The sequence below is a fragment of the Cynocephalus volans genome, chromosome 14 (genome assembly GCF_027409185.1).
Source record: "Cynocephalus volans isolate mCynVol1 chromosome 14, mCynVol1.pri, whole genome shotgun sequence".
Classification (NCBI taxonomy): domain Eukaryota; kingdom Metazoa; phylum Chordata; class Mammalia; order Dermoptera; family Cynocephalidae; genus Cynocephalus; species Cynocephalus volans.
Genome location: NC_084473.1, coordinates 53,498,428 through 53,516,392, shown reverse-complemented (window position 1 = coordinate 53,516,392; position 17,965 = coordinate 53,498,428). Strand labels below are relative to the sequence as shown.

The 17,965-nt window shown below is 37.2% G+C and overlaps 1 pseudogene; it reads left to right on the top strand.

The window, feature by feature from the left end:
• Positions 1-13,625: 13,625 nt before the first annotated feature.
• The window catches only part of LOC134362518 (uncharacterized), a 47,795-nt pseudogene continuing 43,455 nt past the window's right edge, over positions 13,626-17,965 (top strand).

Genomic DNA, 17,965 nt, shown 5'->3' with positions numbered 1-17,965 from the left:
TTTTTTAAAATTCTCTACCATTAGACACCCTGGTAGTCTTTTGTGATTTGCACTTCCAAATCTATTGAAGAGGGCGACCTAATAAAACCAGAGTGCATGCTCTAGTGACCCTTTTTTCTTAGATGAGAAATAAGGATTTAAGTGATATTCTTGGATCCAGGTAGCTAGTAAACCAGACTTCGTTGGGAAGGGTTCAGTGTTCATGGTGATGTGTTCTATTTCAAAAGATAACTAGAACACACGAGGCTAAGCTGGAGTCAATCACACTGAAAAGCTATTAACTAATTTTCCTTGCAAATGTCCCACTACTTAACAGTACATAAGGTGTTCTACTGCAGGGAGAGGGAGGGAGGCAGCTGGAGCTGTGAGGACCTTATGAAATGCTACAAGAAGTGAAGTGATTACATAAAATTCTCAAATATCTGTATGAATTCTTTCAGCCTACTGGTGGTATCACCCTGCTGTAAAATATTTAAGTTAAAATTCTTTGCTAGAAGCATACACTCTAAACATTCAGATACACATACTCATGCTGGTAAGAAGACTCCTAAACCAAAATATGTGGAGATTCCATATTTAATTATATGGTTCATTTTCTTCTTCTGTGCATGTGTGTGTTTGTGTGTGTATGTGTATAGATCTACTTGTGCATCTATCTCCATCCATTTCTATCTCTCTATTTACCTACCTGTTTTACCTCTCTGTTCTGCACCTTGGATAAATTCATTTATAGAACACATTACTCTTCCTTGATCCCAACCCTCCACCAAACACCAATCACACAGTGCAGAATAAAGGCAGTGGAGATTAAGGGAGGGGAAGAGTGGGTAAAAGGATAGCCAGGAAAAAAACAGAAATTCTTAAAAATCTATAAAGTCAAAAGAACATATTCATATCCCCATCAACATGAACTTCTCATTCTTTGCCTCTTGCCTCATTTTCCAAAATGTTCGTACTTCATGATTTCCTTCTTTCAACGCCTTATATATTTCACTTTTTATTTCTCTCAACTGTTTTTCTCTATTCTGATACTCACCTTCTTTCTATTCATTAGTCTGTGAATTCATACATTTTGCTTTATTTAATGGTGTAGAAAAAAATCCTTCTTGTACTAGTTCTAACCCTTCAGAGCTGGGTCCTGAAGGCTACACTTGACCAAGAAAATTGTTTATTGTGGGGTTTTACATAGCAATATGTGGTATTATACATAATTTTTTTTGCATGTTTTAAATAAATATTTATTTCTCTTTGATTATACCTTTGAACATATCTTCCCACTCTCTTCTGATCCACAAGGTTTCAGCTGAGAAATTAGCTCACAGTCTTATGAAAGCTCCCTTCCATGTAACAAGGCCCTTTTTTCTTATATCTTTCAAATTTGACTTTCTAGAATTTGATTGTAATGTGTCTCATTGAAAATATCTTTATGTAATCTATGTGGTGTTCTTTGGGCTTCATTTTCTGGATGTTTATTTTTCTCTTCAGTTTTGGAAAGTTTTCTGTCACTATTTTTTTCACCAAACTTTCTGCCCCATTTTTTTTCTCTATTCCTTCTGCAACTCAAATAATGTGTATATTGGTTTGTTTGATACTGTTTTAAACATCTTGTAGACTTTCTTCATTCATTTGTGTGTGTTGTTTTTTTCTTTCCTTTGGATTTCTCTTACTGGGTAACATTGAAAAGACCTGATTTCTATCTTACTCATTATCCTACTTGATCAAATATGTTGTTGAACCTCTCTATGGAATTTTTCAGTTCAGTCCTTGTGTCCTTTACTCCAGAATTTTTGTTTGATTCTTTTTTGTTGTCTCTATCTCTTTGTTGAATTCATTTTTTTTTTAATGTATTGTTTTTCTGATATTATTTAGCTATCTGTCTGTGGTCTCTTATGGCTCACTGAGCTTCTTTAATATTATTTAAAATTTTTTTGTCAGATATTTAGAAGATCTCTACTTCTTTAGGGTCAGTTACTGTTGCTTTATTTTGTTCTTATGGTGATGTCATATTTTCTGATTATTTGTAATTCTTGTCACCTTGTGTTGATGCCTGGGTGAGCTGGTTGGCGAGATCTATAGGTAGGCTTACTGTTGGAGTCAGGCAAGCTTTCCTGGTGGGTGGCTGGCCTAGCACCTGGGTCCACAGGGGCCAGCCTAGCACCGGGGCTTATTGGTTTGGACCTAGTGCCAAGGTCCCTGGTGAAGATAAAGGCTCATTTTATTCTCCTTCTGCCACACAGAGAGTATTTCTGTCCAAACTGTATGGCTCAGGCTTGGGGAATGGTAATGTAGGTAATATTATATGGCCCTTTCTCAAAGATCATATGGTTGTAGGTATATGGGTTGATTTCTGCATTCTCAATTCTATTCCATTGATCCATGTGTCTGTTTTTATGCAAGTACCATGCTGTTTGGGTTATTATAGCTTTGTAACTTAGTTTAAAGTTAGGTAGTGTTATGCTTCCATCTTTATTTTTCTTCGCTCGGGATTCCTTTGCTATGTGTGGTCTTTTTTTATTCCATATAAATGTCTGAATAGTGTTTTCCATTTCTGAGAAAAATGTCATTGGAATTTTGATGGAGATTGCATTGAATCTGTAGATCACTTGGGTAACATGGACATACACACAATGCTAATTCTTCCAACCTAAGAGCATGGGATATCTTTACATCTTCTTGTGTCATCTTTAATTTCTCTCAACAGTGATTTGCAGTTCTCTTCACACAGATTTTTCACATCCTTGGTTAACTTTAATTCTAAGTATTTTATTTATTTGTTTGTTTGTTTGTTTGTTTGTTTTTGTTGGCTATTGTAAGTGGGCTAGCTTTCTTAATTTCTTATTCTGCATGTTCACTGTTGGAGTATAGAAATGCTACCAATTTTCACGTGTTGATTTTGTATCCTGCTACTTTGCTGAAATCCTTTATCAACTGCAAGAGTTTTTTTTGTAGAGAGTTTAGGCTGTTCGATATATAGGATCATATCATCTGCAAACAGGGACAGTTGGACTTCATCTTTTCCAATCTCCATGCCTTTTATTTCCTTCTCTTCTCTAATTGTTCTGGCTAATACTTCTAACACTATGTTGAACAGGAGTGGTGAGAGCGGGCATCCTTGTCTAGTTCCTGTCCTGCTGAAAGCTTTTCCCTGTTCTGGATGATATTGGCAGTGGGCTTATCATATATGGCTTTAATTGAGCTGAGATACTTTCCATCTATACCTAATTTGTCAAGAGTCTTATTTGACAAAGGCACCAAGTAAACACAATGGGGAAGAGACTGCCTCTTCAGCAAATGGTGCTGGGAAAATTGGATATTCATATGTAGGCCAATGAAACTAGACCCGCACTTCTCACCATATACCAAAATCAACTCAAAATGAATTAAAGAATTAAATATAGATCTTGGAACAATAAAACTCCATAAAGAAAACATAGAGGAAACACTCCAGGATGTAGGGGGTGGGTACAGACTTCATGAATATGACCCCCAAAGCACAGGCAACCAATGGAAAAATAAACACATGGGATTATATGAAAAAAAAGTTTCTGCCCAGCAAAAGAAGCAATGAACAGAGTGAAAAGACAACCAACAGAGTGGGAGAAAATATTTGCAAAATATACATCTGACAAAGGATTAATATCCAGAATACATAAGGAACTCTAACAACTTTACAGCAAAAAAAAAAAAAAAAATTGAAAAATAGGCAAAGGAGCTAAATAGGCATTTCTCAAAGGTAGATAAATGCATAGCCAACAGACACATGAAAAAATGCTCAACATCACTCAGCATCCAGGAAATGCAGATCAAAACCACACTGAGATACCATCTCACTCCAGTTAGGATGGCTAATACCTGAAAGACTGTGAATGATAAATGCTGGAGAGGTTGTGGAGAAAAAGGAACTCTTATACACTGTTGGTGGGGCTGCAAATGGTGCAGCCTCTATGGAAAATGTTATGGAGGTTCCTCAGACAATTACAGATAGATCTACCACATGACCCAGCTATTCCACTGCTGGGAATATACCCAGAGGAACGGAAATCATCATGCTGAAGGGATACCAGTACTCCCATGTATACTGCAGCACTATTTACAATAGCCAAGATATGGAACCAGCCCAAATGTTCATCATCAGATGAGTGGATAAGGAAACTGTGGTATATCTACACAATGGAATTCTTCTCTGCTTTAAAAAAGAATGAAGCAACATGGATGGACTTCGAGAAAATTATATTAAGTGAAACAAGTCAGGCACAGAAAGAGAAATACCACATTTTCACTTATTTGTGGAAGCTAAAAATAAATAAATAAATAAACAAACAAATAAAGGGTGGGGGGAAGAAGATACAACAATCACAACAATTCCTTGAACTTGTTAAGACAAGTGAACAGATATGATATACTGGGGGGGGGCAGATAAAGAGGGAGGGGGAAGAGGAATGGGTAAAGGGACACAAAAATCAACTACAATGTATACTGAGAAGTTAAAATAAAAAATAAATAAATAAAAAATAAAAGCAGAAATAAATAAATAAACTGCCCTTTCTACCCTCTTCATTCAGGTGCTTTAATACATCACCTGGATTCTTTAGCTCCTATAAAAGTATTTTCCTTCATGGGTGGTTGTTCAGATTGATGCTTCTGTGAGGGCATGAACACTGAAAACTCTTATTTCACAGTCTTTCTGATGTCACTCTATTCTCATCATTTTTAAAGAAATAAAACCTTATAGATACAGTTAAAGCCCCTCTCTTATCCCATCCTTCTTTTTTATATTATTACTATGTAAGGTATCTGTCACAATATATTATGCTGAATTTGAAGTTTCTAATCTTTAAATAAATTTTATTAGACATTTTATATCCTAAACTTCTTTTTCCCTTAAACATTTATGAGATTCATCTTTTTTCCATAAAAAATATATGAAAGTCTCCATTTCTCTCCTTTGTTAAAACACTTTGATATAATTTTGGTCAATCTGATTATTGTAAAATGTTACCATTTTTTAAATGTGAATTTTCATTATTACTAGTAAATTTGAGCCTTATTTTGCATTTAAAATTCATTCAGTTTTCCATTTCTGTGGATTGCTCAAACATATTTGTGAATTTTATCAGTTCATTTTGTGATGTTGACCAATTTTTGTGTTTCTGATGTGAGGTACTAATGTATCATTTGTTTTATAGCTTTCTGTATTCAATATACAGCACTTTACTCTAGTATTTTACTTAAAATCCTTAAAGTCATGCTTATAAATGAAGTTTATCTGTAATTTATTTTCTTGAATTGTCACTGTTTCAAAAACACTACAAATTTGTTTTAGCATTTATATTACTTGAGCCTTCACGTTACTGCCCAAAAGTTTTCTCTATTGAATTCTGCCTCTAATACCTTTTATTAGTGTGTCATTTAACTGCTCTTTCATTTCATATTTCTCTCTTTATTTTCTTTCTTCATTCTGGGTGATTTACTAAATATTACCTTCTAATTTATTCATTGTTCAACTGTGGCTTTTACTATGATTATCCTATTTTTATTACCTTTCTTATTTTAATGGGAGTTGATTTCCTCATATATGAACATCTTCATGTTAGTTAATTTTCTTCTACCTACTATCTCATAACATTAACTTAATCTACAGTAAATTCAAGTTCAGATTGCTGATTTTGTTGGCTTTCATTTACTTTGAAATTTATTCATTTATTTTTTATCTAGTTTGAAATCTTGTGCTGGTTCATTTTGAGTACTAAGTTTGTTTTTTATCTCAGTGGAAGGAATTTTTTTGGTTGTGGTAAGAATACATAACATGATATCTATGCTCAATAAATTTTTAAGTGTACAATACTGTATTGTTAAATGTAAGTACAGGTAGTAAGCTTTTATTGCTTTCTCTCTCTCTTTCTCTCCCTCTCTCTCTCTCCCATGCCTAACTTTCTTCCTTTATGCTCATTTGTCATTATCCAGCAAGTTTATAGTTATATGCATTCAGCCCCAAGTGTCCCCTGTCTATAATCAATTCTCATAATGGTATTTCAAAGCCCCTCCTCTGTTATCTAATTAGAGAAATCATAGGTCAATTCGGTGAGCCAGGTAATGGCTTAATTTTGTTTCTGAACCCAGAAGTGTGTCTTTACCCTTCACTTCCCTAGGCCCACTGTTTCTTATAAAGCTATAGATTCTGGGCCCTAGATAAAGAACAACACTTCATTATTTTCATTCTTTTATACACCTGGGAAATCTGTCTCACTCTTGGACACAAGCAAGTTGAACCTTTGTCAGGCTTGACCTGGGGCACTTTTAGTCCACTTAACCAGCTGGGTCTGGCTTCAGCATCACCTACTGCTTTGCATCTCTTTTCTACTTCTGATCTCTAGAGATATTTATCCTGGTTTTGAGCTCAGCTATTTCTTGATTTTCTCTTCAATTTTACCCAAGATTGTTTTGAATTTGTATAAGAGGACACTAAAAATGAACTTACTGTACCATCCCAAACAGCCTTTTACTACCATTCCATATATATTTTTCATAATTAATTTAATGGCACATGGTATTTAAAATTAAATAAATGCAGAAGCAGTAGAAGGCTTTCTCTTTACTCTGCTTTTGTAATGCTTTTTAATGACATCAGCACAGTGTCTGTCATTTAAAATTTGACAATTATATTTTCCATAATGTAAAAAAATAATTTTAATTATATTTCTGTGTTTCACATGCACAATAAATTCTAAAAATCCTGCTTCTCTGTTGAGCATGTGTAAATAAGTATCATAACTTTTGGTAAGAAATAATTTGTTATGCTTCCTTTTAAAGCCATCATTAAAGTTGTCAGTGTTTTCCTCTGAGAACTGTGTCTTTTAATCTACTGCTCCATGAGAATTGCTTTTAAGATAAAACTCAAACACCAATGCTAGCCACCATAACTTTGAATGTTAAATTAATTTTCTCCTACTTTCTGTAACAAGACCTGCTAATTTTTAGAGGTTTAATATCTTAAGCAAATTCCAACTATATTTCTTGTGTTAATTAAGTAGGAAAAACATCCTAAAGTACAGCTACTTGAGACTTGAGCTTATCTGAAGAAACAATTGGATGAGGGATTGGGCAGTAAGAGTTTACATGTGAATGTATTGCCCCAGGATGATAACTAATGGTGTACATGTAAAAAGCTCAAACTGACTGTCTAAATATGCTGGGAGAAAAAAATCATAAGAGGCCATTAGCATATAGCCCTAAAGGACATGAACCTTTGAACCTGAGTCAGTGATTATCCCCATCATTTAAGTGTTCAATATTTTGTAGGGTAAAGATAGACCCTTTCTCCCATGGGAAGTGGTTATATAACCAGAGGATGCGGAATGTTCTCAGTCCTTGTGTATGTTGCTGAGGGAACTTCGTCCAGCCTTCTCCTTTTGTGAGCTGCACTATGCGGCCTCCAGAAAAATACTGAAACTTTTACATGACCTGGAGGCCATGAGTATACTTAGCGAGCATAATTTTGGTAGAAATATGGGATCAGAAATCAGGTTGGAGTATGACACAGAGTAAAAATTTTTAAGAATGCTTATAATCCTCAAAGTGAAGTATACCCTTAATCACTTCTTACAAGGACACATCCTCCATGGCTTAAGACAGACTGATGGCAAACATTGTTATTTATATTTTAAGAAAGAAGCAAGGTTGATATAGGAAATCAAATAATGGGACTGAACAATTGCACCTCAAAAGTATAAAAGAATCTTAGTTAAATATTCAATAACAGTAGCATGACTTTTGATAATAAAGGACAGCAAAGTCTTCAGATAGACATTTAGGGTCTATAAGCAGTATAAAGATTTAAAGTTATACTTTCAGTGAGAAATGCTTTAATGATCTGAGATTTCTACCCAGCTGTATGCAGCTGGGTAGTGGAATCAATGGTAATTTGCTTCTATTTATCTTGTAGGTGTCCATTGGGATAAAACGTAATACTGGAATGGGGCAGTTACACATTTGAAAAAAAATTTCAGTGTGCACTTATGTTTAATAAGATGCTAAGTAATAAAGATAGCATATGCAGTCCATATAATCATCATTTATAAAGAGAATTAAAATATTCAAGTAAAATTTTATTCATGCTCCAAATCAAAATGCAATATATGTACATGTGCTATGTACTATTTCTCATTTTAAAAAAGTCTATTATGCAAAATTTTATCTGCTTTTCAAAGAAATTGTTATAGACGAAAACAAAATAAGCTGATGTAGAAGATAAAATTAATAAATTAGTAAATAAATTACCCTGATAGTAGATTTACTGGCACTCACACACTCATAAATACATAACATTTAACTTTAACTTACTCTATACACACCTCAATGTTGAAAACAAATTGCCTTACACAAAATAGGCATCCAACAATTCTGACTGACTGATAAACTAAAACATATTTTTGAAGGAATTCAGGAAAAGAAAATGTGAAAACAAAGTCGTTAAATGGAAGTTTCATTCACCTCAGGCAGAAAGTGCTTGTATATTCACAGCATCACAGATGTCTGCCTACCAGCCTTCCTTCTTAAACTCGAGTCTGGATAAATAGATGATCCTATGATTGTAATATTTGCTGTTATTTATTTTCCCTTAGAGGAACTCAAAATTTTTTATGGTTGAATATTTGTTACAATGTGCTAGAAAAAAGTATTTTCATTACAGAAACTGTGTTGCCGAGTAGACATAAGTACAGTAGATAGATTATTCTGCTGGAGGTCAAGAGGGTTGTGCTGTCCACAGGGGGTACAGAGACCAACATTCACGACCCTTAGTCCTTTGGTCTAATCAGAGACACATAAGCTCATAAGCTTTTGAAAAAGTTTTTCTCCTCATGCCCTGGGCTGGGGTTCATTGTGTAGGGGAGGATGGGCCCTTTTATTATAAAAACTATGATGCTGAAAATAAAGGTTACATTACTCTTTCATACGGGAATGCACAAGCAAGTTAATACAAGTAATTTCTGGTGCTGGACTATGTAATGCTATCTGACAGATTTCTTCACATAGTGCCTTCTCTCTTCCCTTAACCATTGTTACATTTTGCCCTTTCTCTGTCTATTATTATTTCGTGGTTTTCCCTTACAAGATTATTCATGCAGGACTCATTGCAGTCTGGATGTCTATTAAGACTTCCAAGAAAAATTTTCAATAAATCTTTAATGTTTAAGCAGTTTACAAGCAACATTAAACTCTCTTCGTTGTTAAAATCTTCTAATGTGGAAATCAGAAAAAAAATATATCAACTGTCAGATTCTTAACATAATCACGTGTAACAGTGTTGTATGTATTAGTAAAAATAATACAGTGAAAATCCAGTATAAAATGATCATTATATTACTTTAAGGAAAATGTCTAATGTCTTTTAAAATGTAATAATCACAAAGAATTGAAAGTTTGATGAAAACGTGGCTTAGTTATTTAAGTGCCATTCTTTAAAAATTCAAATCAGAGCATGTGACATTGTGTTTTCATTGTTGCAATGATATGCACGTGTTCTTTGAATAAAATGCAAACTCACAGATTTGACTCGAATAAAGAAGCCTATAGATTCTGGCTCATTTTTTCTAAATTCAACTTTCACAACTCTCTAAACTCTCCGTTGTTTCTTTATGCGATAGTCATACGACCTTTTTTATTCCTGGAATAGGTCATGCTTTCTCTTCCAGGACATTTGCATTAGGATGTTCGCATTTGGTGCTTGTTTTGGTTTTTGGTTTTTTCCTTCTTTTTTTTTTTTTTTTTTTTTTTTTGGCCTGTAATGTTCTCTCCCCAGGTAGCTGAAAATTTCTTTCAACTCCCAAATAAGTGCAACTCCTCAATTAGGCATTCTTAGCAATTTTGTCTCCACACCCAGTAATTCTCGTTTTTCATATTGCATTGTTTTATTTAATTTATGGACTTTACTGTTGTCTGAAATTATCTTTCTTTTTCATGTAATTGACTTATCCATTTATTGATGGTTCTTATCTCTAGAAATGAAAGTTTCTTAAGAGCTAGGGACACTTCCGTTTTATTCACCGCTATGTTTCCAGAGGTTAGAATAATAAATGACATAAAGGTGGTAAATGTTTAATAATTAAATGAATCTTTCAACAGATAGACAATGCTGTGGATTTTATTAGAAGAGGAAAATGCAAAATATCAGCTTTAAAGGAAAGGACTACTTTTTTTTTCCCTTGAAGAAGCTAACTAAGCTATTAGTAGAAGATTAAATATCAAGTACTCATTGTCACCATTTCATACACTCCAGAAAAAGATTAGAAAAAAACAAAGAAAATTTGGAAAAATAAATACACCTTTTGCCTTGAAATTGATAAAGAAGCAAAGACACTTTGCTCTCTCTAACCCAATCTCCTCCTATATCTTAGCACAATAGTCACTTGCAGAGCATATGAAAGCTAGAAATAATACATATGAATGATTAAGAGATACATGTGTCATAAAAACAAGCACTTTTTCTTGTCTTACACAGTTAACACAGTAATCAGAATACTTCTGACACCAGGTTTTTCCCTACACCCCAGTCAATTTTCCAGCACGTGGGTTCCTATCATTCAAGTTATTTCTGAATCTGTCTACCTGGAGATAGTGTCAGCTTCCACAGGTTAAGGGCTCAGTCCCACATGACAGCCACCATCTCAGATGCCAGTTGCAAGCCCCAGGTTGTAACCTGGGTTTCTGACCAACCGGCTATAAATCAAGGGTTCCACAACCCCCTGCTTAGGTTTGATTAATTCGTTAGAGTGGTTTATAGGACTCAGATAAGGCTTTACTTACATTTACCCATTTATTGTAAAGGATATTATAAAAGATACAGATGAACAGTCAGATAGAAGAGATACAAAAGGCAAGGTATGGGGAAGGAGCATAGATCTTCCATTCCCTCCCAGGGCCCACCACGTTCCAACTATCAGGAAGCTCCTCAAAACCTGTCATTCGTAGTTTTTACAGAGGCTTCACTATGTAGGCATGATTGATTAACTCGTCGGCCATTGGTGATCAACTCAACCTTCAGCTCCTCTCCCCTCCCCAGAGGTTGGGAAATAGGGTTGAAAATTTCATCACTCTTATCATATGTTTGGTTCCTCTAGCAACCAGCCACCATCCTGAGATGACCCAGGAGCCCCACAAGAGTGGTCTTGTTGGGGGTCAGGAAACAATACCCCAAAATATGCTGTTTTGGACTTCAAACAGAGCACCTGGAGAGCAACAAATGCTGGGGAGGTGTCCAGTCCTGCGGGACAGGTAAGAACGTGGGCTCGAGGAGGACTACCTGTAGCTGGTGAAAAGAGGAAGAGACAGGAGACACACAGAATGGAGGCAAGACAAGATTCTGATCAAGCCTCAAAATTTTATTGTTAGGCGATTGCTTATATACATAGTGAAGAAGGGGAGGGCTGTCACAGAGTGTGGCAGCTTATGATAGGCAGAAAAGCAGGGGGGTGATAGTGGCGTGGTATGAGAAGAGGAGGTGGGAGAGGTGTTGGCTTGGCGCCGCGTGCGGGCTTTTCTGAGGAGGAAGAGAAAGGCTTACATAAAATGGCTGTTATTTGTTAAAATGGTGGCTATTTTTAAAAATGGCTCCTGACATCTCCTCCCTTTCTGTTCAAAGACAGAAGGGAAGGCGAGCATTAACTGGGCGAGGGAGTAGGGGCCTGACTCCCCCGTGGATTGATTTTTTGAATCCACCATCGTTGGCTCTTGGTATCTTTTGGGGGGAGGGGCAGAGCCGAAATTGATTTTTGATAGATTAGATACCAACCCCTATGCAAGCCAGGCGTGCTCACAGGGAAACCCAGAGGAGGTCGGAGTTCTGTGACCTTCCCTTGTAATACTTTGTTTTACACTCACCCCGGTGCTCATACCCTGTCCTCCCTAAAGGGAGAGGGTAGACATGCCTCTGGTTATCATGTCGTCCCCATAGGGAGGGAGCCATAGTAGTCTTCTCCCGCGTCCTTTGATGCCAGCCGTTGATAATGAATTTCGATAGGTTTAGAAAGGACGGCATCAACTTGTTTCTTAATTAGGTTGGTGAGATGGCAAAATGCCCAGGGACCGAAGGTTATAAGTAAAAGGAGGCAAAGAAGGGGGCCCAAGACAGGGAGGAGGTAAGGGAGGAGTCCATTAAGTCCAGTCCAGAGTGGGTTTTCGAACAATTCTTTTCTTCGCTTGATGAGGTCTTCTTGTAATTTCTTGATTTTGTCTCGGACAATGCCAGACTTGTTGGCATAGAAACAGCACCGTTCCTGTAAAGCTAAACAGATCCCTCCCTGTTCTGCAGTTAATAGGTCTAACCCTCTGCGATTTTGTAAAACTACCTCAGCTAAAGAATCAATTTGATCTTGTAAATCATTAACAGTTCCAGAGAGGGTTTGAACATCATCAATTAACTGATGAGATAATTTATTATAGGTGTTAACAGCGACCCCTATCCCCGCCCCGCCGGAGGCCACAGCGGTTGTAATCCCCAAGCCTATAAGCAAGGGAATGACTTGGAGAGCACGCCGGTGGCGTCCTGTTATAAGGTCAAGGCTAGGAAGAGGGACGGGCTCATATCCGGGGATGATAGAAATGTCAGGGAGAAGGCTCGCTGGAACGCAGAGGCCTGTCCAATTAATAGGGAGAAAGGTATGGGCAAGGTTGCCTCCACAAATGAATACCTGTCCTGGAGAAGGGCAGATGGGGGTGGAAATGTTAGTTATGGAATGACAATGGGAAAAGGTGACAAATCCGACATCAACGTCATAGGAATTATTTTGTGAAGGTCCCTGGAGGCAATCAGAGAGATTGAAACCCGAGGGCTGTACTCTGAAGGGGGATGATAGTGAGCAATTGGCAGTTTCACTAAAGGGGATATACGAGGCATTGAACATAGGAATGGCAGTAGGTAGAGTCATACCAACGGTTAAACATAGCCAGCAGTCTTGTGCAAGGGCGGGGGTAAGGGGGGGGTTGGTGGGGAGTGGAGGGCGGCGGATGAAGAACTGGCACAGTAAGCTGCCAGGGATCCTTGTTATCATGATAATGAGCTGCCTGTTCGTCTAAGGTCTCTTGGTCCTGGGGGGGGGAAGTTGATCATTATGAGGGGTGAAGGAAGTGAGGGAGGGGTATAATTTTGGAGCTGTTTTACGAGTTTTTTTTTAGAGGGGTTAGTTTCAGGGCAGATTGTCTGAAGGGTCTTTTCAGGGGGATCAGCATCATGGCTGTTAAGTCCCTCTGGCATGCCTATTACGACAGAGCGGCAAGTTGAGGGGGGGTGAGAACCATCCTTAAGGGCTGTCTCCCCCACTTGTATTATGTTTTTGATATCCGGGTCCTGAGAATGGGTTTGTAAAATGTCATTAATTAAATTCCAGTAGGAAAAGGTAGACACGGGGACCTTGCTGGGGCCAAAAGTACGATAGTAATCATTGAGACAGTCACCAACCCGTTTCCAGTGTTTATGATCAATGGTGCCCTCTTGAGGAAACCAGGGGCATACATCAGTTAAGAAATTGAAAAAACTTCAGAGATCTTTCTTTTTAGCCTTAATTCTGCGCATCTTGAGGGAATCCTTAAGCCCCTTAAGGAAGAGCTCATGAGAGCTCAATTCCTGTCCCATGATAATCACCTACTCACCGGTCCGATGTCCGCTGGGGCGGCTAGTCCAGCGACAATCAAAATCGAGTCTTGTCCCGAGGATTGATCACCCACGGGCTCGAAACGAGCTCAGGAGCTCAGGGTATGCCTGGCCAGGCGTCTTCCGAGTAGGTGCCAGCAACGTTGTTCCATGCCTCGGGCCCCACGTTGGGCGCCAGAATGCCCCGTCCTGCGGGACAGGTAAGAACGTGGTCTCGAGGAGGACTACCTGTAGCTGGTGAAAAGAGGAAGAGACAGGAGACACACAGAATGGAGGCAAGACAAGATTCTGATCAAGCTCAAAATTTTATTGTCAGGCGATTGCTTATATACATAGTGAAGAAGGGGAGGGCTGTCAGAGTGTGGCAGCTTATGATAGGCGGAAAAGCAGGGGGGTGATAGTGGCGTGGTATGAGAAGAGGAGGTGGGAGAGTGTTGGCTTGGCACGCGCGGGCTTTTCTGAGGAGGAAGAGAAAGGCTTACATAAAATGGCTGTTATTTGTTAAAATGGTGGCTATTGTTAAAAATGGCTCCTGACAGGGAGGGCTTTCTCTGAAGTCCCTTTATTCACCCTAAAGGCCAGATCCTCCAGAAGATACTAAATTGTTATGAATCCCTTCCCCAGATATCTCATCAACCAAGGGAGATCGATGCCTACATCACAGGAAGGTAATCTAGAGTTGACACCATACCCAGAGCCCAGACAAATGTTGTTCTAAGCTAATTTCTGTTTTGGCCCCATAATATACTCTAACCATCATTTGCTCCCCCTCTAAAAGTGCCTACAGCCCCCACTTCCCTCTCTTCTATTATGAAAAAGTACATAAGCTTCTAAATCTCATTGAGTTATTGGGTATTCACTTTTCTGTGATGTCCCCATGTACATAAAAAATGTACATGGGGACATCACATTTCTCCTGCTAATCTGTCTACTGCCAGACAATTTTTGAATCTCAGAAATATGGATGGGAAAGTTTTAAACTCCCTATAGCCTCACTAGAACAAAAGAAAATGTACTCTTATCACTCATGAAATTCCAAGAGATTTAGGAGCCCTATGTTAGACACTCCTACCACTTAAGAAATTACAAAGGTTGGAGGAGGTCTATGTTCAGGAACCAGAGTTAAAGACCAAATATTAGAACAAAAGACTCACCTACAACCCCTATCTACAAGGCTTTTAGGAGCTCTGTCTCAGAAAGCAGAGGCAGAAATGAAATATATATATTTCTTATTATATCACTATATCACAATAAACATTGGGTAATAGAAAAAATGACACTTAACCTTTGATTGATTGTATTTTAAGGAATTTCAGGGTCTAATCCTAAGTAAAATCTAAAGAGTAAAATCTACAATAAAAATGGCAAGGAAAAAATTAACTGGGTTCAGTAAAATGATTAGATAAAAAAAAATTTATCTTAAGCAAAACTTCTTCTTTGAATGGTTTGTGACAATCCTCGAAGATACCATTTGTACATTCTCAGCACCAACCCCTACCCTCTAAGATCTACCCTTCATGGCAGGGATTGGACCTCATTTTTCAGGCTTTTTTGCCTGCAAGGTCTTCATTTATTACACCAATGAGAGGTACTTCTAAGAAATTTGAAAAGTGCAAGAGGGAAAGAAGCCATTATTCTCCCATGTTGGGAGGTAGGTGTGGAGGTAGATAGAGAATGTTAGAATTGCGATGTCTTCCCTTTGAGCTCCTGCAAATGCTATATTTTGCTGATACAGAAAATTGCAATCACCAGCATCAAGTTTCTTTGTCTGCATTTCCTGTCTTTCTAAAAGCCAGCAACAGTTAACTTTCTGAAATTCAGCTTAACTCTCCCTGACCTGATTTTATTAGTGAAAATGCCTGTAGGAAAAAAAATGGAGCAGAGGCTTGAAAGGCTGGAAAAGCTATCAGACCACCAGGTAAGTATAACCCAGAGTTAAAAGAGGGAAAGAAGGGTGGGTAAAAACATTCTAACTGCCAGGTATTCCAGGGAAGATTAAACACAGCCACTGGAGAGTTCTCAGATCAAAGTCTGCTATTCTGAGGAGTCTTATGTTTCCTGGGAATGAGCCTTCTTTAGCATTCCTGTGATGAATTTCATAGGCAGAAGCTGAGGCCCTTAGTCAATTATGTGTCCAGTATTTGGAAGTCTCCCAGGTACACCCTCATGGACTTCACAAATAGGGGTATAGAGAAATGCATAAAGTTTAAAAGTATATATTTAAATTTTGGTGAGTCACCCAACTCCTTGTATCTCCTTTTTTTTTTTTTCATTTGCCAAAGAAAAATGGAAAACACCTACCCCCTTTCTCACATTATCCCTGTGAAGATCCTATGAGGAAATCCATGGCAGAATATTAAAATTTTTTAAATCTGCCATAGACAATAAAAGGGAAGAGAAAGGGAAGAATTAATGGGTAGAGAAAGCATGTAAATTTCAGATATGATCTAATACATGCTGTGATAAAATATTATCTATGGAAAAAAGGAGGTAGACTGAAAGCAGTAATCATTCCAGACAGTTCTCAGTGTTAAGAGGTACTCGCCAGGGTCCAAAGAGGTTTATCAAACAACTACAGATAGAACTAACATAAAATCCAGCAATCCGACTTCTGGGTATATACCCGAAGGAATGGAAATCATCATGTCAAAGGGATACTTGCACTCCCATGTTCATCACAGCTCTATTTACAATAGCCAAGATATGGAACCAACCTAAATATCTATTGATGGCCAACTGGATAAGGAAAATGTGGTATATACACACAACGAAATACTACTCAGACAAAAAAATGAAATTCTGCCGTTCACAGCAACATAGATGAACTTGGAGAAAATTATGTTAAGTGAAATAAGCCAAGCACAGAAAGAGAAATACTGCATGTCTGCACTCACAAATGGGAGGAAAGAAAGAAAGAAAGAAAGAAAGAAAGAAAGAAAGAAAGAAAGAAAGAAAGAAAGAAAGAAAGAAAGAAAGAAAGAAAGAAAGAAAGAAAGAAAGAAAGAAAGAAAGAAAGAAAGAAAGAAAGAAAGAAAGAAAGAAAGAAAGAAAGAAAGAAAGAAAGAAAGAAAGAACCACAATAATACATTGAATGTTTTGAAGGAGAGAACAGATCTAAGAAAGGGAGAGGGGGAGGGTGGTTGGGGAAAAACTGGGTAATGAACACAAAGAATAATTACAATTTGTAATGATTAGCATGCTTATAATACTGATTTGATTATCACATATTGTACACAAATACTGATAGTCACCTGTACACTAAAACTATGTAATAGATTATGTTTCAATTAAAAGATAAATTTTTTTAAATTAAAACAAACAAAACAAAGAGGAGCAGTACCCATAGATCTACTCCATGGTCTTGGTACCAAATCTCAATTGGCTGGCTCACCATCTCAAATCAAAAAAGAAAAACTGAATCAAATAGTTAGTTCTCAGTATATGTGTACCTTTAAAAGATCAATATTTCTCTAACTAATTCAATAGCCAAGCTAATCTAATAACCATAATATTCTGCTAATTAGTAAAACATAAGGCCCATGTACTAAACTGATAATAGACTGTCCCCACTAGAGCTATTTCTCTTAGAACATAATCCCAAACTCTCTGATGCTTCCCTTTTTAAGGTGAGATGAAAATAGTTGACTAAGAATCAGCAGTCCATTTTTTTTAAGTCTATAATTCGATTAAGAGAAATCATCAGCGAGCAACCACCTGTATCTCATTACATTGTCGCATCATAGAACTCGCTTGTTCTATTGACTTCTGCTCTCCATGATGGCACTGACCACTACTGGTGAGTATTAACAGAAGTGATCCAGTAAATCTGGTTGCTGACTTTACTGTAGGGATTGAAGGTGTTTTCATTCCATTAAACAATAACCTCTCTATGAGAAACCTTGGAAAATATTTGTCTCTGATCTTAATACAGGTAGTCCTCATTCTGCCTCACTGCGCAATTCTGTAAAAATGACTATTCAAGTTAGAACTGTGCAAAACTATCTTAATTGAAGATGTCTTTATTGTTCTGTAACCTTTAAAAATCTTTGTCAAAACATTAAAAACTTTTTTCTCAGGTTTAAATGTATAGGGAAATCAAAAATAATAAAACTAATATTTGCTAAGTTCACAATCATTTAAAACATTAGAAATACTGAGAATTAAAGTGTTTATTTCTTTGTAAAAAAAACTCATCAAGAGTAATTTGAACAGTGCTTGCCTTCTCTCATCTTGTAACTTAGGACAGGGAGCAAGCATCTTTTCTGTGCCTTGATGAGTTGTCATATTTCTTTCTAAGTTTGCATCAGTTTCCAACATTTT